Source organism: Pecten maximus, chromosome 6, assembly GCF_902652985.1.
Source record: "Pecten maximus chromosome 6, xPecMax1.1, whole genome shotgun sequence".
Classification (NCBI taxonomy): Eukaryota; Metazoa; Mollusca; class Bivalvia; order Pectinida; family Pectinidae; genus Pecten; species Pecten maximus.
In genome coordinates this window covers 42,660,889-42,673,885 of record NC_047020.1, presented here as the reverse complement: position 1 = coordinate 42,673,885, position 12,997 = coordinate 42,660,889, and positions in this window count along the sequence as shown.

The following is a 12,997-nucleotide window of genomic DNA, read 5'->3' as shown; positions in this document are numbered from 1 at the left end:
AGGGTCTTAAGGTGCTTTACCAAAATTGTGAATTTCATGACCCTGGGGTCTCACGTTTGCCCCTGGGGAGGGGGTAAACTTTACTATAGTTTATATAGGGAAATCACATTTTTGACTATTATTTGTTGGATATCTATTGGAATTCATTCTAACTTGGTTCAAATTATCAGCATGGGATGACAGTTTGATGGTATGTACATGTTGGCCCTGGTTGACCCCCAGGGGCTGGTGAGCGGGGCCAAAAAGGGTCAAATTGATTGAAATTTCAACAAAAGATCCCAGAGGGATCATGGCGCCCACCATTGAATGATCTTCATAGGTTCCATGTCAGATTGATCTTTTCTCTACTTTTCCCTTCCTCTAAGTCTTACTAATCTGTGTAAATTCAGAAACAGCCCTCTATAGCTAGTACTTTTCAAACAAGGGGAACCTATATATAAAATTTAAGATTTAGCGATAATGGCTGTCTGTCGACCATGTTGTTTTTGGATTGGTCCCAATATGCAAAACTAGGCACTGAGGGGAACCTACATATGAAATTTGAGAAAGATCCCTTCAGTGCTTTCTGAGAATTAGCGATAACTTCAATTGTCAAAATCCAAGATGGCTGCCTGTCGGCCATGTTGTTTTCCGATTGGTCTCAAAATGCAATATGCATAACTAGGTACCAAGGGGAACCTACATATGAAATTTGAGAAAGATCCCTTCATTACTTTCTGAGAAATGCGATAACAAACTTCAATTGTCAAAATCCAAGATGGCTGCCTGTCGGCCATGTTGTTTTCCGATTGGTCTCAAAATGCAATATGCATAAATAGGCACCAAGAGGAACCTACTTATGAAATTTGAGAAAGATCCCTTCAGTGCTTTCTGAGAAATAGCGATAACAAACTTCAATTGTCGAAATCCAAGATGGCTGCCTGTCGGCCATGTTGTTTTTCGATTAGTCTCAAAATCCAATATGCATAACTTAGCATCAAGGGGAACCTAAATATGAAATTTGAGAAAGATCCCTTCAGTACTTTCTGAGGAATAGCGATAACAAACTTCAATTGTCAAAATCCAAGATGGCTGCCTGTCGGCCATGTTGTTTTCCGATTGGTCTCAAAATGCAATATGCATAACTAGGCACCAGGGGGAACCTACATATGAAATTTCAGGAATATCCCTTCATTAGTGTCTTAGAAATAGCGATAACAAATTTCAATTGTCGAAATCCAAGATGGCTGCCTGTCAGCCATGTTGTTTTCCTATCAGTCTCAAAATGCAATATGCACAACTAAGCACCGAGGGGAACCTACATATGAAATTTGAGAAAGATCCTTTCATTAGTGTCTTAGAAATAGCGATAACAAATTTCAATTGTCGAAATCCAAGATGGCTGCCTGTCAGCCATGTTGTTTTCCTATCAGTCTCAAAATGCAATATGCACAACTAAGCACCGAGGGGAACCTACATATGAAATTTGAGAAAGATCCTTTCAGTACTTTCTCAGAAATAGCGATAACAAACTTCAATTGTCAAAATCCAAGATGGCTGCCTGTCGGCCATGTTGTTTTCCGATTAGTCTCAAAATGCAATATGCATAACTAGGTACCAAGGGGAACCTACATATGAAATTTGAGAAAGATCCCTTCAGTACTTTCTGAGAAATAGCGATAACAAACTTCAATTGTCAAAATCCAAGATGGCTGCCTGTCGGCCATGTTGTTTTCCGATTGGTCTCAAAATGCAATATGCATAACTAGGCACAAGGGGGAACCTGCATATGAAATTTGGGAAAGATCCCTTCAGTGCTTTCTGAGAATTAGCGATAACAAACTTCAATTGTCAAAATCCAAGATGGCTGCCTGTCGGCCATGTTGTTTTCCGATTGGTCTCAAAATGCAATGCATAACTAGGTACCAAGGGGAACCTACATATCAAATTTGAGAAAGATCCCTTCAGTACTTTCCGAGAAATAGCGATAACAAGAATTGTTTACGGACGGACGGAGGGACGGACGGACGGACGGACGCAGGGCGATTTGAATAGCCCACCATCCCCACCATCTGATGATGGTGGGCTAAAAATCTTCTTCTCTACTCTCAGATATGGTAGAATCAAATACTCTTCATAGATGGAAGGCTCTTAAGGTGCTTTACCAAAATTGTGAATTTCATGACCCTGGGGTCTCACGTTTGCCCCTGGGGAGGGGGTAAACTTTACTATAGTTTATATAGGAAAATCACGTGTTTGACTCGTATTTGTTGGATATCTATTGGAATTCATTCTAACTTGGTTCAAATTATCAGCATGGGATGACAGTTTGATGGTATGTACATGTTGGCCCTGGTTGACCCCCAGGGGCTGGTGGGCGGGGCCAAAAAGGGTCAAATTGACTGAAATTTCCAAAATCTTCTTCTCTACTCTCAGATATGGTAGAATCAAATACTCTGCATAGATGGAAGGGTCTTAAGGTGTTTTACCAAAATTGTGAATTTCATGACCCTGGGGTCTCACGTTTGTCCCTGGGTAGGGGGTAAACTTTACTATAGTTTATATAGGGAAATCACATTTTTGACTATTATTTGTTGGATTTCTATTGGAATTTATTCTAACTTGGTTCAAATTATCAGCATAGGATAACAGTTTGATGGTATGTACATGTTGGCCCTGGTTGACCCCCAGAGGCTGGTGGGCGGGGCCAAAAAGGGTCAAATTGACTAAAATTTCAAAAATCTTCTTCTCTACTCTCAGATATGTTAGAATCAAATACTCTTCATAGATGGAAGGGTCTTAAGGTGCTTTACCAAAATTGTGAATTTCATGACCCTGGGGTCGCACGTTTGCCCTTGGGGAGGGGGTAAACTTTACTATAGTTCATATAGGGAAATCACATTTTTGACTATTATTTGTTGGATATCTATTGGAATTCATTCTAACTTCGTTCAAATTATCAGCATGGGATGACAGTTTGATGGTATATACATGTTGGCCCTGGTTAACCCCCAGGGGCTGGTGGGCGGGGCCAAAAAGGGTCAAATTGACTGAAATTTCAAAAATCTTCTTCTCTACTCTCAGATATATTAGAATCAAATACTCTTCATAGATGGAAGGCTCTTAAGGTGCTTTACCAAAATTGTGAATTTCATGACCCTGGGGTCTCACGTTTGCCCCTGGGTAGGGGGTAAACTTTACTATAGTTTATATAGGGAAATCACATTTTTGACTATTATTTGTTGGATTTCTATTGGAATTTATTCTAACTTGGTTCAAATTATCAGCATGGGATTACAGTTTGATGTTATGTACATGTTGGCCCTGGTTGATCCCCAGGGGCTGAAGGAGCGGGGCCAAAAAGGGTCAAATTGACTAAAATTTCAAAAATCTTCTTCTCTACTCTCAGATATGGTAGAATCAAATACTCTTCATAGATGGAAGGGTCTTAAGGTGCTTTACCAAAATTGTGAATTTCATGACCCTGGGGTCTCAGGTTTGCCCCTGGGTAGGGGGTAAACTTTACTATAGTTTATATAGGGAAATCACATTTTTGACTATTATTTGTTGGATTTTTATTGGAATTCATTCTAACTTCGTTAACGTTATCAGCTTGGGATGACAGTTTGATGTACATGTTGGCCCTGACTGACCCCCAGGGGCTGATGGGCAGGGCCAAAAAGGGTCAAATTAACTGAAATTTTAAAAATCTTCTTCTTACAACCCAAATAAGATAGAATTAAGTACTCTTTACAGATCGAAGGGTCTTAAGGTCTTAACATAATTGTGAATTTCATAGCCCTGGGGTCTCACGTTTGCCCCATGGGAGGGGATAAACTTGACTATAGTTATAGGGAAATCACATTTTTGACTATCATATTTCAAAAATCAGGTGACCGTTAAGGCCCATGGCCTCTTGTTTATTTAACTAGGTCCAATTAGTACATACGTTTTCGTTCTTTTTCCATATAGATGTTCGTGTTTAAACACATTCTGAAAAGACAAATCTCCATATGCCAACAATTCGAAGAAATATGCCCCTTCGTAGTACACAGGTACAGTGTTGCCAAATAGCATACATCATAGCTGGTAGTCCATCATTCATATTTTATTTCCTGCACCTCTTCCGCACTTCATGAAAAGGTGAAGCATATCCAAATGTATAAAAATGGAACAAGCTATTTAAGGTATCCTCACTAGCTTCATTTCTAACTGCAACTGAAACAAAATGTAAGCAGTTTGGCTTGGTTTCATTTGTTTAACGTCCTATCAACAGTTAAGATCATTTTATGTTGAGCGCTCAGCAGGAGTAGAAACTACCATTTTTAAAGACTCTGATATGTCTCGGTCAGAGGATAGAACCCAAAGCCTTCCTCACTGGGGCGATCCCATATGTAGTCGCCTCTTACGACCATGCAATGGGGACAGCAGGTACGATTCTTAGGCCCTACCTGTAGGGTCACCTGTAAGCAGAATACATATACACATTTGTATCTATTGACTTTCCGTTAATTCTTTTCAATAACGTAATATATATTGAAATAAAATACAAATGCTTGTTTCAACTTTTTCAATAAATCGAACCTACATATACATTTGAATATTTTATTTTCATATATTACAAACATTAGCATTCCTTTCGTGCAAAAAAAAAATCAATAAAAAATCAGAATACAGTGTGTTGGAGAAACCAGCACAAAGCTACATATCACAGTCAAGAACCACCGTTGTTCCATCAAGTGAATCAAACCAGACTTCCCTGTTGCAAGGTACTTTAATTTACCTAGTCGTAGTCGGAAGGACATGCAGGTCGTTGCTATTCACCATTGCTAAACCAAGAATAAAATGAAAAGCGTCGCTTGAAGGAAAGATACTGGATTACCAGGCCATCATTAAAGAATGGTTGGTTTGTGGTACAAGTACCAACGCACTAAAATCTCCGTGACTCGAAATAGATCTATGACCCTTTTTAACTGCTGCTTCCCCAATGCGAATATGCATTGTAATGAACGTATGAAGTAGGTCAAATTCTTATAACGGTGCCTGGTCCTATGTCTCGTGTCTCTGCGATGACGGCTGCGTTTTAGGAAAAGGTACCTGGTGTGGACTTGATTTGGGTTAGGAATTTCCCCATTCCCAACAAATCAGAGAAATTCGGTGACTTACGGGGGTTTTTTGGCTGGCTTTATAAAATATATACAGTCCCATAAGTACTTTGTGTTCTGCCGCCAAAAGCTGCTGTAATATGAACGGCAGTCTATTTCCCATTTTCAAAACGCATATCAAATTAGGGTCCTTGCTTCGGTTCTCTTCAATACCGAGTTAAAAGCAATCTTCAAACATTGCCATGTTTATGTGCCTAGCCGGAAGTGACGCTATTTGACCTGTTTACGTCATCGACGAGATTGTTACGGAACATTTTGCTCGATTAAACTATTACCAAGGTAACAATCACAGATGCTAATTATAGTGTTAAAAGAATTTTCAGTCTCGTGTTCTTATTTCAAATATGTGTACGTATGAGGAACATAAAACCAATCTTCAAACGTTGCCATGTTTATGTGCCTAGCCGAAAGCGACGCTATTTTGAGTAGCACAATATTTTATTTAAATAAACTATGGATACAATTATAACAGAATCAAACCGTGAACAATAATCCGCAATAAAAATTAACACAGGATTATCTGGTTAATATTATGTGCAACATTGATTCAAAATTATTCCTGTATTACAAACTACCACATGTAATTGAAACCATGGAAAATTGAGGAAAACTGCGTGAAAATTGATCAATGTGGGATTCAATGTATTATGTAACCATTTATCAATTTCAGACGAACACTTCTAACATTATTCAAGTAAGTGTTCTGTCTTAAAACAAACTAATTACGTTATACTGTTTATCACCTGATCCGGTGCACTTTGAAAAGTCTTCAGTACTAAGGAGAACTGGCACTCCAACGTAGAGAATAACTTGCACCGTTGAAAACATCTCTTTCTTCCACGTAAAGTCTCGTTGACTCTCGGGTATGAAGAGAGCGATTACTGTTCACGGTGTGGATCTGTGTTTGACCTGGCAAGGTGCCTGGCACGGCCCAAGTAACTGAGCTTCTACTGGCGTAGATAACCATGTCTACTCGGCCCATGACACTACAGTATGCAAAACCAGTGTATCACGTTTAACTTGTGTCATACGTCACATGCTCACATTTTGGACAGAAACATGTCATCATCCAGATGGTCTTCATCCGCTCAAAAATGTAGATTGACCCAGCTTTCACAAACAATTCATTATCCCCTATATACGCATTTAACCACAGTGTATAGGTTGAACCTTTTCGGTTGCCACTTGCTACAAGCAACACACACGTCATCATCATGTTCGGCAGTATGCTTCAGTGATGTACTAATATGTGTGGGAGAGAGAACATCATTCCGCTTCAGATACTATAATAGTTGTAAATTCCAAGTGACGAACAAGATTTACATAAACTATGGTACATTGTAATTTCTGACCGACCGGTGATTGTTCAATATTATATCATGTCTAATTTGATTAAATACTAAACGGACAATTTGGTTTGGTTATTTTGTTTAACGTCCTATTAACAGCCAGGGTAATTTAATGACGTGCCAGGTTTGGAGGTGGAAGCCTGCGTACCCGGAGAAAAACCACCGGCCTACGATAGGTACCTTGCAACTGTCCCACGTAGGTTTCAAACTCGTAACCCAGAGGTGCAGGGCTAGTGATAAAGTCTCGGGACACATTAACCACTCGGCCCTCGCAGCCCCACCTGACAGACAAATGATTGACATTATACTATTTTGGTTATGACAGTGATTTTATGATCCGGCGAAGACATTTTCCTCTGGTGCCGGAAAAACGCAATTGACAATGATTCGATCCGATCATGTTGCCTTAAAATGAATTAAAGAGGCCTCGTCAGATCTGCTCAGTCAGCGTCTTCTTGAACAATGTTTGTGCTATAAATATCAATTAATTAGCAAAAAGAAATATTGAGTAATCAAGGGAATGGTATTAAAGATATTACTAGGTATTACAAGCTTTTTGTTTATAAACATAAAAAGTAATTATCTCCGCTTAATTAGTAAGATATAGTGAGGTGGTATATCTGACCAGTCAGCGCGACAGTTGTTTATATTGATAATACTGTAGAGCTACATCCCACTGCACTAGCAATCTTGAGAGAAAGAGCGACTAAGACGAAAGCCATATGTGCTATTGTAAATAATGGAAGTTAGGACATGTGCTTATTTAGAAGTGGGTTCAAGTCCATTGATTGAATCGGTTTCAACCAACCTTCATCTTTTGCTCAAGTGGGCAAGTATGAACATACCTCTAGCGATTTTGTGTTTCTTGATTGTAATGTGAAGAGCAAGGGTAATATAACTATTTAAAGCAAATATCGTTTTTGATATCTCACACCAATTTAACCTTTAAATGGATTCTGATCAAACTTCTTGTATTTGTCAAGTGATCACGCCCTGCAGGTAGGACGTAAGAATTGTACCTGCTGCCCCCATTGCATGATCGTAGGAGGCGAGTAAATTTGAGATCTTATCTTTTCTCCTATTTCTGAACAACTTTCTTCTTCCTAATGTCTCCCTTGACAATGCCTCACTTTTGGCCTTTTGTTGAGCGTTCGCCGCTGTGATGAAGGCTTTGGGTTCTGTTCCCTAGCCGAGACATACCAAAGTCTTTAAAAATGGTAGTTGCTACTCCTGCTTAGCGCTCAGCATATTTGCAGTGGGACGACTGGTTCGCCCGTTGTCAGTATAATGTGACCGGGTGGGGTGTGCTGCTGGGTGTCTTCGGCAGTATGCATCAGTGAGGTAGCCCTATAAATCGGCAAAAGTTCCGGCCCATCACAACACGCATGCATGTCGCACGCACGGGAGGCCGCCCTTAAATGACCTTAGCTGTTAATAGGACCTTAAACAAAATAAACCAAACCAAATTGTCAAAAAACCTCGATCGAATTTTCGTCTCTGGAGGACAAGGCCACTGTTACAATTTAGAGAAATAACAAAAACAATTATTTTGTCATTGTTTAAGGGACTTCGCTTTAATTTTGTTATCAAGTGTCATTCTTTAGTTAGGTATGAGAATACCTTGGGACAAATTAACTTCATGGCTTAAAATGATATTAGGTGGAATTTCGTTTCCAAAGCATGAACACTTCTTAGAAATTACCACCGAATCTATTTCCTTGGCATGCGCCATCGATCAAATCATTTTAAAATTTGCTGTCAAACACGTGGCTGTGGAAGTTATAGCTCAAGGCGAGATGAACTTCGCTGTATACATACGATTGATGAACTAGCCGGTAAACCGGAAGAAGCTTGCGGCATAATGGTAGCCGAGATTAACAGGTGCAAAGAAAACTGCAAGGAAACGACTGACAAACAACGGATAGTAGTCTGGTAATAAAAAGGGACTTATGAAGGATATATCTCTTTTTTTATGAAATACAATTATAGTTCATCGTGAAAAATCTCATTAGTGAAAATATTGAATATGTGACTGTGCTCTGGTATGTGTACCTATGTATTGGGTGCTTTCATATTTTGTTTTGGTTATATTTGTCTCCTTGTGATAGCATAAAACTAATGTCGACTTTATAGTGATATTTCACTGAAGCATACTGCTGAAGACAGGCCAAAGACCAAAACTGAGGCGGTGTTAGAAAGACGTGAATCTATGATAGGTTTTAGTCGCCTCATACCCTCCATTAATTTACGTACATCAGCAGCACGACCCACCCGGTCACATTATATTGACAACGGGTGAACCAGTCGTCTCACTCCTTATATGCTGAGCATTAAGCAGTCGTAGTTTGTAGTTAATCCTAAACATTTGAAATCGTCTTAAAGCAACATTTTAAGCCTTTGTCGTATTTTCCGACAATGAGGAACAAACAGGCATCTCTATTTCAAAAACAATATCCAACGCAGATATCTGAGAGGTACTGGCTTGGGTTTGGCTTTTGCTTCTTGTTCCAAAGATCGAAACTTTTCCCATTAAAATTGAGATATGACATCAGCTATTGTTCTTTGCCTAAGCTATTTCTGCCCTGCAGGTAGGGCGTAAGAATTGTACCTGCTGCCCCCATTGCATGATCGTAAGAGGCGACTAAATTTGGGATCTTATCTTTTCTCTTCTTTCTGAACAACTTTCTTCTTCCTAATGTCTCCCTTGACAATGCCTCACTTTTGGCCTTTAGTTGAGCGTTCGCCCCTGTGAGGAAGGCTTTGGCCCTGTCCCCTAGCCGAGACATACCACAGTCTTTAAAAATGGTAGTTGCTGCTCCTTGCTTAGCGCTCAGCATATTAGGAGTGGGACGACTGGTTCGCCCGTTGTCAGTATAATGTGACCGGGTGGGGTGTGCTGCTAGGTGTCTTCGGCAGTATGCTTCAGTGAGGTAGCACTATAAATCGGCAAAATTTCCGGCCTATCACAAGGAGACTTAACACGAACATACCGCAGCCTCCCAAAACACACATACGCACTCACCACACGCATACATGTCGCACGCACGGGAGGCCGTCCTTAAATGACCTAAGATGTTAATAGGACGTTAAACAAAATAAACCAAAGTATTGCATTGAATGAAAACTTAACACGAACATACTGCAGCCTCCCAAAACACACATACGCACTAACCACACGCATGCATGTCGCACGCCCCGGAGGCCGTCCTTAAATGACCTTCGCTGTTAATAGGACGTTAAACAAAATAAGTCAAACCAAACCAAGCACTGCATTAAAACGAGAATAATCTCCTTTGAGAGGCACATAGCTCTGTCCAATTTAGTAGTTTCATAGACCTTGGCTTGGCTACCCATTCCAACAAGAGGCTTTGATGAGGGCAGGTATCGTTCACATGGCTGAATGTGACGAAACGTCAAAATAATGTCACGTTCAATTCGTTATTTGTCAATGTCGAACCATGCTTTATATGGTTATGGCTTGGGGATCCGAACTGCTTTAAAGATATGACCCAGAAGCAAAGTCTAAATCAGAGTTGTATTTATCTCTGGATACCTACCAATGCTTTATGTGGCTATTGAGTTGGGACCACAACTGTTTCAAATGTATTACGAAGAAACTATGTCCTCAGGGTCGGGAAAGACTCTTGGGCCTATTTTCACATCGGGATTGTGTTTATTCAATTGAACAGCCCCGGGGATTTAATGACAGAATTGATAACAATACAAACACATTGAACAACTCCAGTAGAACTTAAACATCCTCTCTAGGGACTAAAATGCCATTTTTGACATGATAAAGAAGTTGAAATTGTCAAAGATACAGACAGCTATGTCTTAAACATGAGTGACTTTGAATAAAATATGCCCTCCAATCATGTAAGAGAACATGGAAATATTTTCATGTAAAAGTTATGGTACAACGGTTTTCGATATTGATTTTCATACCCTACATATTACATGAGTCCACAACTCTTGTCTATGTCATCCTGTAATTGCTTACATTCATTTATAGATATATACATTCATATATTTATATATTTCAGCGATATTTTTGTTTGGCGGTTGCCTTTCAGAGTCTATATATTGGTGGTAGCTGCTTCTGCTTAACGCTCAGCATTTAAGGAATTGGGACGACTGGCTTAGCCGTTTGCGTTATAATGTGGCTGATTTGTCCTGAATGTCTTTGATCTCGGTGGGCAGCACTATAAAGTAGGCATCATTACCGTCCTATCACAGGAAAACAAACAATAACATGTATATGTTGATAACACGTTAAACCAATACAATAAAAAAAGAAAATACAAAATCTTGCAAATAATTTGTGAAGGACATGGATATCACATGGATGTAGCGTGGCTTCTGGTTTCACTAGGCCTTTAGACAGTCGTCAGAAACCGTGAAAGTACGCCAGTTAGTTAAAGCAATAAGGTACCAATTTAAAAAAAGAAACCGATCAATGGTTCGTATGAGTGGTACGTAAACCTAAGAACATTACTGACTTAGGGTTTGTTGCAAGCTTATTAGTATATTATCCTTGTTAGCTTTATTGTAAAACATTGGTTATCAAATGTTATTTGATTGGCATTATCGTCTACGACAGAAAGATAACGTGTACCTATTCTGTTGCCATCATTTAAAGATCGATAGAGGCGACTACATTTTGGATCTGATGTTTTCTCTTCTCTCTATCAACTTTATTCCTGGTCATGTCTCCTTGGTTGAGCGCTCGTTTCTGTATGGAAGGATTTGGAATCTGTCCCCTGACTGAGACAATAGAGTCTATAAAATGGTAATGGCTACTTCTACTTAGCGCTCAGTATTTTTGCGATGAGAATGACATGTTCGCTCGTTGTCAGTATAAGGTGACCTGGTGGGGTAATCTTCCGGGGTCCTGCGGCAGTATGCCTCTGTGAGATAGCTCTATAAATCGGAAAATGATCCAGACTGTCACAAGGAGACTTACCACGGACATATCGCAAACTCGCAAAACACATATCCGCACTCGCCACACGCATACACGGAAGGCCGTTCTTAAATGGTCTCAGCATTTGAAAGGACGTTAAACAAAATTCGAATAGGTAGCAAGTTCAGCGTAGAGTGTTACTGTCACTGTTGATGTTTAATGTACATACCAAATAGCTCCTTTTTGGCACTCAGCACATCACGGGAATGCTTAAAAGTAGCATCGGTTAAAATATCAACGTTGAATGTTCAACAATAATAACCAAACCAGCCCTAAGGAATGTGTACGAGGATAGACATATGTACATTTCAATTGTTTAAGTGTTGGTTGTTAGATGTTATTGAAAAAAAAAGTTATTGGAAAACAAATCATCATGTTCAGTTTTTATTTTGTAAAATAAAGGGTATCATTTGTAATCGGTAAGTATATGGTGAAAACTTGATCCAAGGCTTATTTGTTGAAAAACTATGAAAACTTCTTTTTCACCCCTTCAAACTGGTCTACAACATTGTCCTTCACAGGTTTGACCATAACATACATCACGTATACCATACCTTTATTAGAAAATGATTGATGAAATGCAAATAATATTTTCATTTCCTTCTTAAAATCATCATTCACCATTACTCTACACACGTCTTACCACAACACATCAATCACGTGTATGATACCTGTACAGACATATTAACACCTACCACACCTAATGTACCTAGGCTTATGCAACGGTATAAAGAAAAATGTTGGATAACTGATGACTACATTATCGGCAATGAACTGTCTATAACTTGTCTGGAAAGGTGTTGAATTGGATATCAACAATTTAAAAGGTAAGAAAATGAGCATCATTCATTTTTGTTCACAACTGCAGAGAAAAATTAATATACATGGCTTATGTAATGGTGTAAAGAAAATTGTTGGATTACTTGGGAGTACATCATGGATAAGTAACTGCCTAATACCGATACGACTACTCTGAAAAAAATTGTTGAATTGGATATCGCAAAATTGAAAGGAAAGAAAATGAGTAGCATGCTATTGCTATCGACTTTCTCGTTTCGGAAATGTGATGACGTGGCAAAATACGTCATTATTGATAAATCATTATATTAACAGTGTAATGTAAGGTGGATTATTACAATTTTGATACCAAATCCCTTATAAACCTTATATTGTTGATATCGGACTTAAGGCCGAAGGCCCGATAGTCGATATCAAGACTTGAGGGCCAGGTAACGGATGCGAAATCAAAATGGTCATTTCATTTTTTATCACTTTTTTTCCCAATGATATACCTTTCCCCCTTTGATAACACAATTCTCACATATTCATTTACGGTGGATCATGTTTATTTTGTCCCATGTTCTATTTTACGAACTAACGTGAATTTTTACTTTTAGACACATTCCTAGTAACAGCAAGGTTAAGTTGTGAGTCAGTTTTCATTTCTTCCCGTCTCTGATGTTCGTTAGCCTTGTAGGCATGAACTGGACATCTAGAGTTGTCGGAAAGCATACAATCCATCAACAGCAATTGTGAACATA